A 12,528-nucleotide genomic window follows, 5' to 3' on the forward strand; every position below is an offset into this window, starting at 1 on the left:
AATCAGTGATGTTAAACAAGCCATAGCCCCAAGACTGTGAATTCTAGAACAGCTATTGCCATAGAGATCACAAAGTGATGCCTTTCAATGCAAAGGCTGCCTTTCCTTCCAAAGCTATCAAACAATTAGCCTGAGGAGAAAAAACTGCTCAGTGTTGAATATAAGAAGTTGCCTTACATGGAGCCAGACAATTGGCCTACCTAACTCAGCATTATCTACACTGAATGCTTCCCAGTGTTCAGACAGGCAGCTCCCCGGAGTCATAGCTGGAGCTGCTAGGGAGGGACTGAACCTGGGACCTTTTGCAAGCAGAGCAAGTGAGCTATAGCCTTTCTCTGAGGGGCTTCTTACCAACAGTTTGGACCAAGGCTGACAACAGCTGAGGGCACTTGGTGAAAAATCAGCATCAGTGCCTTGGGAGATCTTCCACAATATGGGCATTTGTTTTGGATGTTACATTTGCTTCAGCAAATTGCAATGGCTCTTCTTCCTTCAGGGCCTCAGATTTTTTCCCCTCTCTTGGTTTTTCTACCTGAGAAATGAATTGGCTCACAGTTTTACCTGCAGGCTACAGTGCCAGCATGTGTTGAAATCATAGGAACTGGATGGAAGCTGGGCTTGTTTCAGCTGAGCCCCACAATCAGAGCTGGAATACTTTTTTGTTTTTTTATAAAATGCCCTGCCTCTCAGTCCTACAACTTCCAGGATGGCTTACAAACAAAACAGTCAACGTAAAAACCAAAATAAAAGATTATTAAGAGCAGCAAAGCAGGGTGACAGCAGCACTGAAACAGATCTAATACATATTTTTAAAGACCTGGGAAAATCAACAGCTGTGATGAGATTTGGCACCAGACCTCCACAGCCGGGTCACTACTGCTGAGAAGGCTTTGTCTACAGTTGCTGTCCACTTAACATCTGAAGGCTGGGGGAGTCGGAGGGGGAGGGCTTCCGAGGATGACATTAGACTTGTCCATGTGGGAGAGGATGGGCCTTGAATTCACCACGCCCCAAGCTGCAGAAGTGTTTAGAGGTAATCACCAGGACTCCAGATTGTGCTTAAACAGACCAGCAGGCTATGGCCATCCTGAAGCAGCTGTCCTAAGGAAGTGCCTCTGGCCATGCATGGAGCATATATCCTTAATCCTCTATAGCAACCATTATTATCCTAGCCTATCCTAGCCACAGATAAGTGAATATAGCTTCCCAATCACCAGGTGGGTCTTCCAGATGGAACACCTGAGCTTTGGAACCTGGAACTTCAGCCCCTAGCCAAGGCAACATTCTCTATACATGAATTCACACTATTAAGTGAAGCCTCCTATACTTGGAGACTTCTTCGCTCCCCCTCTCTCCTCCTCAACAACTTGGCAGTGTGGCTCCTGGTCAGAGTGACCAGATGTCCTCTTTTTCCAGGACATGTCCTCTTTTTTAGCTTTTAGCTTTTTCAGCCTGAAAAGAACTTCAGTGTTCTCCTTTTCCCTGTGAGTGCGCCCCTGCAGGTAGCACATAGCCTTCTTGTAATTAATAAATTATATGTAATATTTTAAATTTAATAATAAGTAGTATAGTGTTTAAATTAAACACATGAAATCAATATAGCAGTGTTTTCAGCTTTTACTCTGTATGCCCTACATTTTTCTTGAATGTCATACATTTTGGGGAGCCAGTTATTTTGGGGAGCAGTTATGACATCTGGTTACCCTGATCCTGGTCCTCAGATGATGTCATAATGTACAGGCTTGCAGGCACACATTTCACTGGGTCAGGCTTGCATTTCAGCAAAGCTGAAGGAGAGAGTGTCCCAATAATCCTGTGTCCCAATTATCCTGTGTCCTAATAATCAATGCCTTGTAATTTACCCTTGAGTCCCACTCAGTTGCAGCCATGCTGTCATACTTTCAAGGTAAGATAGGTTCTTAAACTGGGGCAGTGGGGGCCTAATCAATCAGGACGGGAATCTGGGAGGACAGGCTTGGCAGAGGGATTTGCTCATGCGAAAGAGCAAATAAGTGACTGCCTCTGAGAAAAGGGAATTTTTCCTCAGGTCCAACCGGCTCTTATGCCTAGAAAAGAGGAAATGGGTAATGTTGCCTTTCCTACACCATGTGGCTTGACTCACCCCTTGCTTAAGCATTCCAGAACTGTTACTTAGAAGGCTTTTTCTTGGTCTAGATTGAATAAACTGCTGTGTTAGGAAGAACCTATGGCTGGATGGCCACCATTACCACTAACATTACCATTAGCACTACTGTCCAGTCTCTCAACTACCCTTTGCCTCCAAATTTCCAGAACATGCTACTTATTCCTGCCACTTCAACATTCTTTCCTCTAGCTCTGTGCTTATCTCCAGTCTGGCTTCTGCCCCCGACACTCCCCTGAAACTGTTTTCATAAAAATCACCATCTTCTCATGACCAAACAGAATGGTCTCTATACCATCCTCATCCTTTTGGACCTCTGCTGCATTCAACAGAGTTGATCAGTCTCTAGGCATTGGGGCTCCATGATTCAAAGCACTGCACATTGATGGACTGCCTGGCCTTTTGGTGTCTAATTTTAAGGAAGAGAGGCTCAAGCACTTGCAGAAGGGACTGCAATAAGATTTGGAGTGCCTGGCACTTGTGGGAGAAGTGTGGGGACCTGAGACATGACAAGACACTGAGTTCTCCCAGCATTTCCCATACATATCCTCTTGATTTTTAATATTTTTCTGACTCCCAGGGACTAAGAGTAGAAGGGATCTGAACAACTTCTACCAAGAAATCTGCGAACAGCCTTTCCGGACTGAAGGCACAGCGCCTGGCATTCTGCAGACAGTGCTGAAGCAGGGCGAGTATGGTGCCTTAGGGAAAGTGCCAATCTTCGAGAGTACCTTTCTTCAGGTAACTAAGCATTGCTCCCCTGGTGGCAGAGTGCTGCTACGGCAGGGTGATGTTGCATCTTGGTGTATATCCTCTATGGCAGGGGTGTCCAAACATTTTGGCAGGAGGGCCACATCATCTCTCTGATACTGTGTCGGGGGGGGGGGCAGGAAAAAATTAATTTACATTTCAAATTTGAATAAATTTACATAAATGAATTTATAAGAGATGTAGCTTATATGAATGAGTGAAGGTCTTGCAGTAGCTCAAGGCTTATAAAGGCCTTGCACAAAGCAAGACCAGCCTTTCGTTCACTAACACTGCTGCATCACAGACGTGAAACAGCAAGTAGTGCTCTTGTCCCACAGCTCAGGTGAGAGGTCAAACATGAGAGGTCAAACCGCTCTCATGCTGAGAGCAGTTGCATCAGGCCAGTACAGGCTCCAGCAACTCTCTGGAGGGCCAGAGGCTCAATGAAGACTGGAGGCTCCCTGAGGGCCAGGTTGGGAGCCTCTGAGGGCCGCAAGTGGCCCCCGGGCCAGGGTTTGGGCACCCCTGCTCTATGACACTATTTTTCAAACTGGGTTGGGACCCACTAGGTGGGTCACGAGCCAATTTCAGGTGGGTCCCCATTCATTTCAAAATTTTATTTTTATTAAACTTGATGCTACCATGGTATGTGACTTCATCTGGAGAAATGTCACAGCTCTGTAGTTTTAGCAGGCTACTGTAGTTGTAGCATGCCCTCCCACTCCTGACCCTTCAGCATTTTGAAAAATGAGACGATTGATTGGTATCCTTTAGCTTCTATAAGTTCTCTTTGTTTAAACTCCTTTCTTATAAAATACATGACTGCACTGATAAGTGCCCTTTAGACACTGTTCTCTGCCTCTGGGATTTGGTGTCAGTTCTTCTGAGCATTCTCAAGACCAAACTCCTTGACCCTTCTATGTTCTGGGGCCTATAATTCTGCTATTGAAAAATGGCTGCCCACAAAGCATGGAGTGCTCTGTTGGCGGGCATTTTATGTGCACTGCTGCAAGAAGAAGCAGCGCCGCAACTCCACTGCTGGACACTGCCTTGCTTGCTGGACTAGGTAAGGTAGAGGTGGAGGCAGGAGGTGGGTGAGGTGGGGGCAAAACTGGGCGGAGAGGGGTGAGAAAGGGTTGTGGGAAGGTGGTGGGAGCTGATGCATGTCCAAGGAGACCCACTGCAGAGCAAGAGGCTTATGGAAGAATACGGAGAAATTATTGTCCTTTCCCCTCCCAATCTGCCGTGCCCACTGGATTCAGAGCCCAATCCTGAGCTCCCATGGTGCGCAGTGGCACCAAAAATGACTGCTGCAGCATCCTGCACTCCCACGGCAGCTATGGGTGGCACCTCGGGAGAAGGGGACTTTAGTCTCCTTCCCCCAGTAAAGGGAGAGGCCCTGCAATAGGGCTACTTGATTCACCGCCGACCAAAAGGTTGGCGGTGAAGTAAGAGCCTTCGTGTCAGGCGCTGAACCTGATGAGAAGACTCTGGATCCTGTGGAGCGATGCTCCTCCCTGCCTCCTGCCTGCCTCCCTCCCTCTCCACTCCCTCCCCCTGGCACGCCTCCCCCGTCCTCTTCCCGCTTCCCCGTCGCGCCTTCCCCAGCCCTCTCCTTGCCCTTTGCCTGCCTCCTCCCTTCCCGGAATGCCTCCTTCCCGCCTACCCCATCCCCACTTTCCTGTCCGTGGCTCGGCAGTCTACGAGACTGCCAAGTGGCGGAGGGCAGGCACCTGCGTGGCGCTAGCCCAGTGCTGGCCAGTGCCGGGCTAGCACAGGTGCTCGCCTGGCGTTAGAGCTTGCAAATGTCCCTTATGGCAAGTTTGCGACAGTATGCATCAGCACTCAGCCGGCGCATCAAGCCCAGAATTGGGCTCTAGGTGCGCACTTTTTGGTGTGTCTGCATAGGTGGGGGGGGAGGATAGGAATGGGCTCTTAGTTAATTTTGTGGACTGCAGCCCACCATCAGATGCATGAAGCAAAATACTCAGCGGGCAACTACTACTATTACTACTACTGCTACTACTACTACACACTCACAAGAATAGAGAAAAAGGGAAAAAAGTTGTAAAAGTTGTTATATAAAGGACAGTGAGGATTCACAGCAAGAGTCATAGTTAAAGCAATCATCCCAGCTATGTTGAGTTAATCTGTCAAACAATGGTTGTCTATTAAAGCCAAAACTTCAGAGGAAAGTTTCCATGAGAAGCAACGGGATGACAGTTCAAATGCATGAGACTAAATTCAACCTGGTTATCTAACAGTATACTGGTAAAGGAAGGCTTCGTCTTAGCTCAAGCCAAACTGAATCGCTTCCTGATAGAACAGTCACCCGTTGCCTTTCTCGTATGCCGTTTACTGCTTGACCATGCTTTATTAATGTTGTTTGTAGTGGCGTTGTTTAATATTCTGCCTTTAATGTATTTTGCCTTGGGCTGTCTGTGGCAGGAAAGACAGGATATAAATGTTTTAAAGCAACACAGATAGTGTTGTCAGCCATGGCTTGCATTTGCTGTGGTTCGGGGCTTCTATCACAGTCACTTTTGTTCCATTCTCCCATTTTGTTCACTTCCCCACACAGGTGACCAAGAAAGGAGAATACATTAACATTCACAACCACCCCAACATCATCACCTTGGGCATTTTGGCCAGCAGTCCCCAAATGCCACTTCCTAACCTGCTGATAATTGCCCAGGAAAAAATAGATCAGAAAACCAAAGAACTGGAAATCAAACGGTAAGATAGAGCAAAGTGTCCCTCTGCCCCACACCTGTCATTCCATTCCATAGTTTGGGAGGGGGAGGGGACGACCAGCTGAATTTCTTAGGCTAAATTCTTTATTCTCCCCTCCCTCAGGATGATTCCTTTAGAGATGGTGGATATTTTTGTTCACAACTTGAGCAAACGGTGCTTGAAAGTACAGATGATAACAGGACGAAAATACTACTTGCAGCTCTGTGCCCCTGAAGGGGAGGAGAGCTTCCTCTTTGAACGCTGGATACGCCTACTTTACCTCTTACGCACAACCAGAGGCACTGTCAGAACTCCAGTGACCTCAATGGATCCTACACTTCACAAATTATGGAAGTCAGCCAACATACCAAGACAGAAGTCTTCTAGTTCCAAGGTGAGGATCAGGATAGCTGGCTTCAGGCAAGAACTTCCTGAATGTGTTTGTGTGATCAGAATGATGCCTGAACCATCTAAAGAAACAAAACCATGCAGAAGTTTTTCTTCTTTTTCACCTTGCCCTTCATCAGCCCACCCATCCATTTCTCCATCTATTCATTTGGAGAGATTTGCCCTAACCCAGGCATTGCCATTCATACTTTCATTCTCTCCTGAACCCATCAGTCCACCACCATGAACATTCATTCATTCCACCCACATAACCACCTAGTTACTTGCCTCCTCTATCCATCCCTGCATCTCAGTCATTCCCTTGGCCCATGGATTCTTGTACATCCAGCTATCTAGCCACCTGACCACCCCATCATGTGTCCACACCACACAACCAAATACAGCCAGAGTGGTAGAGTGGCTAGAGAGAGTCCCCACATGAAGCTCACTGGATGACCGTGGGCAAATCACAACCTCTCACCCTCACCTATCCCCCTCACCAAGCTACTGAGAAGGCAAAATGAGGGGAGAACCATGTGTGCAACCCTGAGCTCCTTGGAGGAAGGGTAGTTATAAATGTAAATCGTAAGAAACATGGCTTTCCTGTTTCTATTCCATCTGGGGTCATCCAAACCTTCGACCTCTGTATGCCAGTTATTCTCTCTTACACATCTGTCCACTTATCAATGCTCTCAACCACTTCCATATTTCAGAACTCTGCCTAACAAGCAGCCTGTATATTTCAGTTAGGGCTGAAGATGAATCAGAGTAACTGCTGAACTATATTCCTAAAAATTGATTACAGGTCATGTCTCATCATCCACTGGCACGATCCTCGTTATCCTCGTTATCTGGAACCCCAGTGGATTAAAAAAAAAAAATTAGTAGATACCAAATCATTGGAAAAATAGCTTTAAAGATCCACTTCCAGGTTTTGTGCTCTTCTATTGTTGCCCCAGAATGCATTGGTATATAGACACTATTTCGCATTTTGTCACTAAATGGAATCTAATGGAATGAAATTATAATTATTTAACAGCACAAAGATAGGAAATTGGATTTTGGTGTTACAAGGCACTTAAAGGTGGACCTTGGTGTCAGTGGTAAATCAAATCAGTGGATACCAAATTATTGGATACCGAGGTCCCACCTGTATGTTTTCCATTAACTCTTCATCCCAGAAGACTGTGCAAGCCTGATCACTCCACCGCCCCTTCCTCCCCTTTCCTCGCACCACTGTCTCCTCTTGGTGTTTCAGCAGCTTCCCATTCTGGACGCTGCTTAAACACTAAGAGAGAGCAATGGCGTGATTGCCCTGCCACCCTTTCCTCCTCTTTGGAGGCTCTCATTGAGCCTCCAAAGGTGGAGGAAGAGGAGTAAGAGCAGATCATACCACCATTACATCCTCATCTTCCAGGAGAACCCGGAAGTGATGAGTGACATTGTGTGACATCACAACATCGCATAATGTTATGACATCACAACCCCAGGTTCCGGAGCACCCAGCTAAGCCACTGGTGCAAGCTCTGATCCTGTCTATAACCTATAACTCATGGCCCAATCCTATCCAACTTTCGAGCACTGGTGCAGCTGCAACGCATATGCAACAAATGTTCCCATACCTTGAGGAAGCCTCTGTGACTGCTTCCCCAACACAGGAAGCTGTGCATACCCCATTGGCACAGCAGCACTGGCACTAGAAAATTGGATAGGATTGGGCTCTCGGTCTGCTTAACTCACACTATAGTCAGTGTTAAGACTGTTACAAGCTTGCAGACTATTATACCATGCCCAACATCACGCATTCTTTTCTTTTCTTTTTTGCTTTGCCTAATCCAGCCTGACAAAGAGTTAAAGGTAACTCAAAAGCTAGTTTAAGATTTTGGATGTTTTTGGTGAGTATAAATGGAGGCATTATTTGATTGTGGTTCTTGATTTTTTTTTTCCTAATGGACCAGATGGTTGCATATGATTATTTTCAATCCACATACGAATTCCTAGATCAGGGATGGCCAACTGCTCTGTTATAAGGTGGGAGGGGCACACTCTGTTCCAGACAGTTGTTTGGAAATGTAAGTGGCTACTGCCGGCGGGGGGGGGGAGGGGTACATAGGACAGGGCCTTTTTGGTTGTGGCACCAAAGTCTTTCTTTGGCAGAAATTGACGAACTGTGCACCTGATAGATTTTTTCAGGTTTTTCTGGCTATTTTTTAAATTGGTTTGTGTATTGAAATATGGTTTTAATTTTGTAGTTCTTATTCAGATCTGTTAACCATTTTGAAAGACAGAGAGGTAGAACATATATATTTTAATAAATAAAATAAATATTTTAATAAATATATTTTAATAAATTATTGCTCAAACCTACCTTCTTGCACAGCCCAGGTTGCGTACAAACATACTTGCTACCTATAAAAAGAGAGATCTAGCATTAAAGTGTGGAACATATCTAGTTCTTACAACTTGGAAACATTATTTTCTTCATGAGTGCAAACTTTTACCATATCCTGATGAAAATTTGGTAGAGTTGCCAGGGGCTAGATAAAATTACAATGCGGAAAGAGCCACCCTGAAAGCTGCCAGTTGGTCATTCTTGCCCCCACGCAATATTTCCCCTGCCCCTCACTGTACCCCAGTGACTGGTCACACTGCTCCACGTGTACAACACGCTCTGTATTCTTCCAGGCCACCAAGCATGTACCCGTCAAGATTAAAGATTCCGCTGAACTATTCCGAGAGCAGCATAGCCAGGACATGGCTTCCAGGAAGAAGCAGAAACACGTGTACGTACATCCGTGAGTCTGTCTTTAGGACATGTATACTTTGTATCTTCTAACTTTCACAGATGAAAATTGACTAAATTTTACTTTCACCGCAGTCATGTTTAAAGTAGCCCCTCTCCCCTGTTACTCATCTTTGGTGGCTCTTCACCATCTGCCCCATGCTGAATTTGTATCCCAGCTTCTGAAACAAGTGTGCTTCACTGTCCTAGGGAAGCAGGGACTGTCCTAGGGAAGCAGGGGCAGTTACAGCAAATTATCTCTGGTATGTGTGCCAATGCATGGGAGTAAAGGGACTTATCTGGTGAAGATCTCATCTAAGCTTTTCCATTGCAGACAAAAGGACAGTGTTTCAAAGCAGAAGATCCCAAAATCAGGTAAGGATAAAAGCAATGAAGACAGAGCAAGGCTCAAGTAAAACCTCAGCCCCGGTCCTAGATGCGACATGGGATGGGCAGGAAGGAGCATCTCCTACAAAAAACACAGCCCAGTGTATGGGACCTCCTCCCAGGATGCTGTACATCCTCTGCACAGCTGAATACCTGGAGATGAAGTAGCTGGGAGATGTGGAAGGGTGCCCCTCAAGATCCAGAATTCCTTCACTATTCCTACGTGCACCTCTTTACCAACAGACCCCAATGTAGGCCCTGGTTACCATCACAATCCTGCTACCTCACCCCGTTTCTTTTTTATTCCAAAAGGGTTGAAGGAATACTCTTATCAAGGAACACTTGGACTCGCTACTCATGACGTAAGGACAAAAACAGCCTGATTTTCTCTAGCATTGTAGATCTTAGAAATTGTAGATAACCCAGTAATTTGACCTTGCATGCCCTTGGGACAAAGGGCATGTTTGCCCAAGGTGTTGATCCTGTTCAGCCATTTTTGGCACTGGCCTGCCTATTTTGGCAACATAAGTGGAAGTAGCATGGCCAGGAAAGCGAAGAAGTGGCACAGCTTGGTGGCAGTGCAGAGGAGACTGGGTTATCTTGGATTAAGAATGGTTCCCTCTCTTGAGACTTTTTGGTGAGGCCTGAAGACCCTTCTGTTGAAACGAGCCTTCTGAGTTCTCGGCCTTTTTAACATCTCTTCAACATCTTTTAATATTTTAAAATACTTGGTTACAGGCCTGATTCTTTTATGATTTGCTGCTCTATGCTCTTTTTACCTGACTACTTTTTATCTGACTACTGTTTTTGTGATATGTGTTAATATGCTTTTATCTGTTTTTAAATTATGTTTTTTAATTTGTTTTAACCTGTTGTAAGCTGCCTTGAGTCCCTTCAGGGAGAAAGGCGGGTTAAAAATAAAGTAGTTGTTGTTATTATCATCATCATCTTCTTCTTCTTCTTCTTGCTATATGTACCTCTACATTTCTGTATTCACCTACATGACCTCTCTTTTTCCATATTCCCTGCCATGTAACTGAACAACGAGGACTTCAGTGCTCACCTCGGTCAAGGACATAGCATTCCTGAGTATTTCTATATGCATTTAAATAATATACGTGGATTACATGTGAATTTAACTGATAGCTGAAAACCAATTTGTAATAAGAGAGTCAGCAGGGCTAAAGGCTGTGTGATTGAAACTTGTTGCATATGATGAAAGAAAGAAGTCTGGAAAGCAAACACACATTTAAGCTCATGTTCAGAGGTTGCACCAGTGAGGCATGCTATGCTGGAGGGAGCCCATGAAGAACCCACCCCCCCCCGGCTATCCCTTCTGTCCCACGCTTACCTGGCAGGTTGAATGTTAGCCAAGCAAAGGCCCAGTCCTTCTTGAACAGCCCAGCTTGCGTACAAACATGTACATTCACATACTTGCTACCTATAAAAAGAGAGATCTAGCATTAAAGTGTGGAACATATCTAGTTCTTACAACCTGGAAACATTATTTTCTTCATGAGTGTAAACTTACCATATCCTGATGAAAATTTGGTAGAGTTGCCAGGGGCTAGATAAAATTACAATGTGGAAAGAGCCACCCTGAAAACTGCCAGTTGGTCATTCTTGCCCCCACGCAAAATTTCCCCTGCCCCTCACTGTACCCCAGTGACTGGTCACACTGCTCCATGTGTACAACATGCTCTGTATTCTTCCAGGCCCCCAAGCATGTACCCGTCAAGATTAAAGATTCCGCTGAACTATTCCGAGAGCAGCATAGCCAGGACATGGCTTCCAGGAAGAAGCAGAAACACGTGTATGTACATCCGTGAGTCTGTCTTTAGGACATGTATACTTTGTATCTTCTAACTTTCACAGATGAAAATTGACTAAATTTTACTTTCACCACAGTCATGTTTAAAGTACCCCTTCTCCCCTGTTACTCATCTTTGGTGGCTCTTCACCATCTGCCCCATGCTGAATTTGTATCCCAGCTTCTGAAACAAGTGTGCTTCACTGTCCTAGGGAAGCAGGGACTGTCCTAGGGAAGCAGGGGCAGTTACAGCAAATTATCTCTGGTATGTGTGCCAATGCATGGGAGTAAAGGGACTTATCTGGTGAAGATCTCAACTAAGCTTTTCCATTGCAGACAAAAGGACAGTGTTTCAAAGCAGAAGATCCCAAAATCAGGTAAGGATAAAAGCAATGAAGACAGAGCAAGGCTCAAGTAAAACCTCAGCCCCGGTTCTAGATGCGACATGGGATGGGTAGGAAGGAGCATCTCCTACAAAAAGCACAGCCTAGTGTATGGGACCTCCTCCCAGGATGCTGTACAACAGTGGTGCTCACACTTTTTTGGCTCGAGAGCTACTTTGAAACCCAGCAAGGCCTGGAGATCTACCACAGTTTTTTTTTTACAATGTTCGCGCCATCATAACATATAACATTTATGTGTACAATGTATGTTGGTGTACCTTGAGCCCCAGTGAGTATAACAGGACTTACTCCTGAGTAGACATGCCTAGGATTAGGCTGTGAGGCTGCAATCCTAGCCACACTTACCTGGGAGTAAGCCCCATTGAGTACAGCTGAATACCTGCAGATGTAGTAGCTGGGAGATGGGGGAGGGTGCCCCTCAAGATCCAGAATTCCTTCACTATTCCTACGTGCACCTCTTTACCAACAGACCCCAATGTAGGCCCTGGTTACCTTCACAAACCTGCTACCTCACCCCGTTTCTTTTTTATTCCAAAAGGGTTGAAGGAATACTCTTATCAAGGAACACTTGGACTCGCTACTCGTGACGTAAGGACAAAAACAGCCTGATTTTCTCTAGCATTGTAGATCTTAGAAATTGTAGATAACCCAGTAATTTGACCTTGCATGCCCTTGGGACAAAGGGCATGTTTGCCCAAGGTGTTGATCCCGTTCAGCCGTTTTTGGCACTGGCCTGGCTATTTTGGCAACATAAGTGGAAGTAGCATGGCCAGGAAAGCGAAGAAGTGGCACAGCTTGGTGGCAGTGCAGAGGAGACTGGGTTATCTTGGATTAAAAATGGTTCCCTCTCTTGAGACTTTTTGGCGAGGCCTGAAGACCCTTCTGTTGAAACGAGCCTTCTGAGTTCTCGGCCTTTTTAACATCTCTTCAACATCTTTTAATATTTTAAAATACTTGGTTACAGGCCTGATTCTTTTATGATTTGCTGCTCTATGCTCTTTTTACCTGACTACTTTTTATCTGACTACTGTTTTTGTGATATGTGTTAATATGCTTTTATCTGTTTTTAAATTATGTTTTTTAATTTGTTTTAACCTGTTGTAAGCTGCCTTGAGTCCCTTCAGGGAGAAAG

The 12,528-nt window shown here is 45.3% G+C and overlaps 1 long non-coding RNA gene across 1 annotated transcript; it reads left to right on the forward strand.

Annotated features, from left to right (window-relative positions):
* The first annotated feature begins 10,903 nt into the window (after positions 1-10,903).
* On the forward strand, positions 10,904-12,033 carry LOC136651076 (uncharacterized). Its single transcript, XR_010794491.1, has 3 exons — positions 10,904-10,995; positions 11,329-11,369; positions 11,935-12,033. It is a non-coding gene; the product is annotated as an uncharacterized lncRNA (long non-coding RNA).
* Positions 12,034-12,528: the final 495 nt, after the last annotated feature.

Source organism: Tiliqua scincoides, chromosome 5 (assembly GCF_035046505.1).
Source record: "Tiliqua scincoides isolate rTilSci1 chromosome 5, rTilSci1.hap2, whole genome shotgun sequence".
Lineage (NCBI taxonomy): Eukaryota > Metazoa > Chordata > Lepidosauria > Squamata > Scincidae > Tiliqua > Tiliqua scincoides.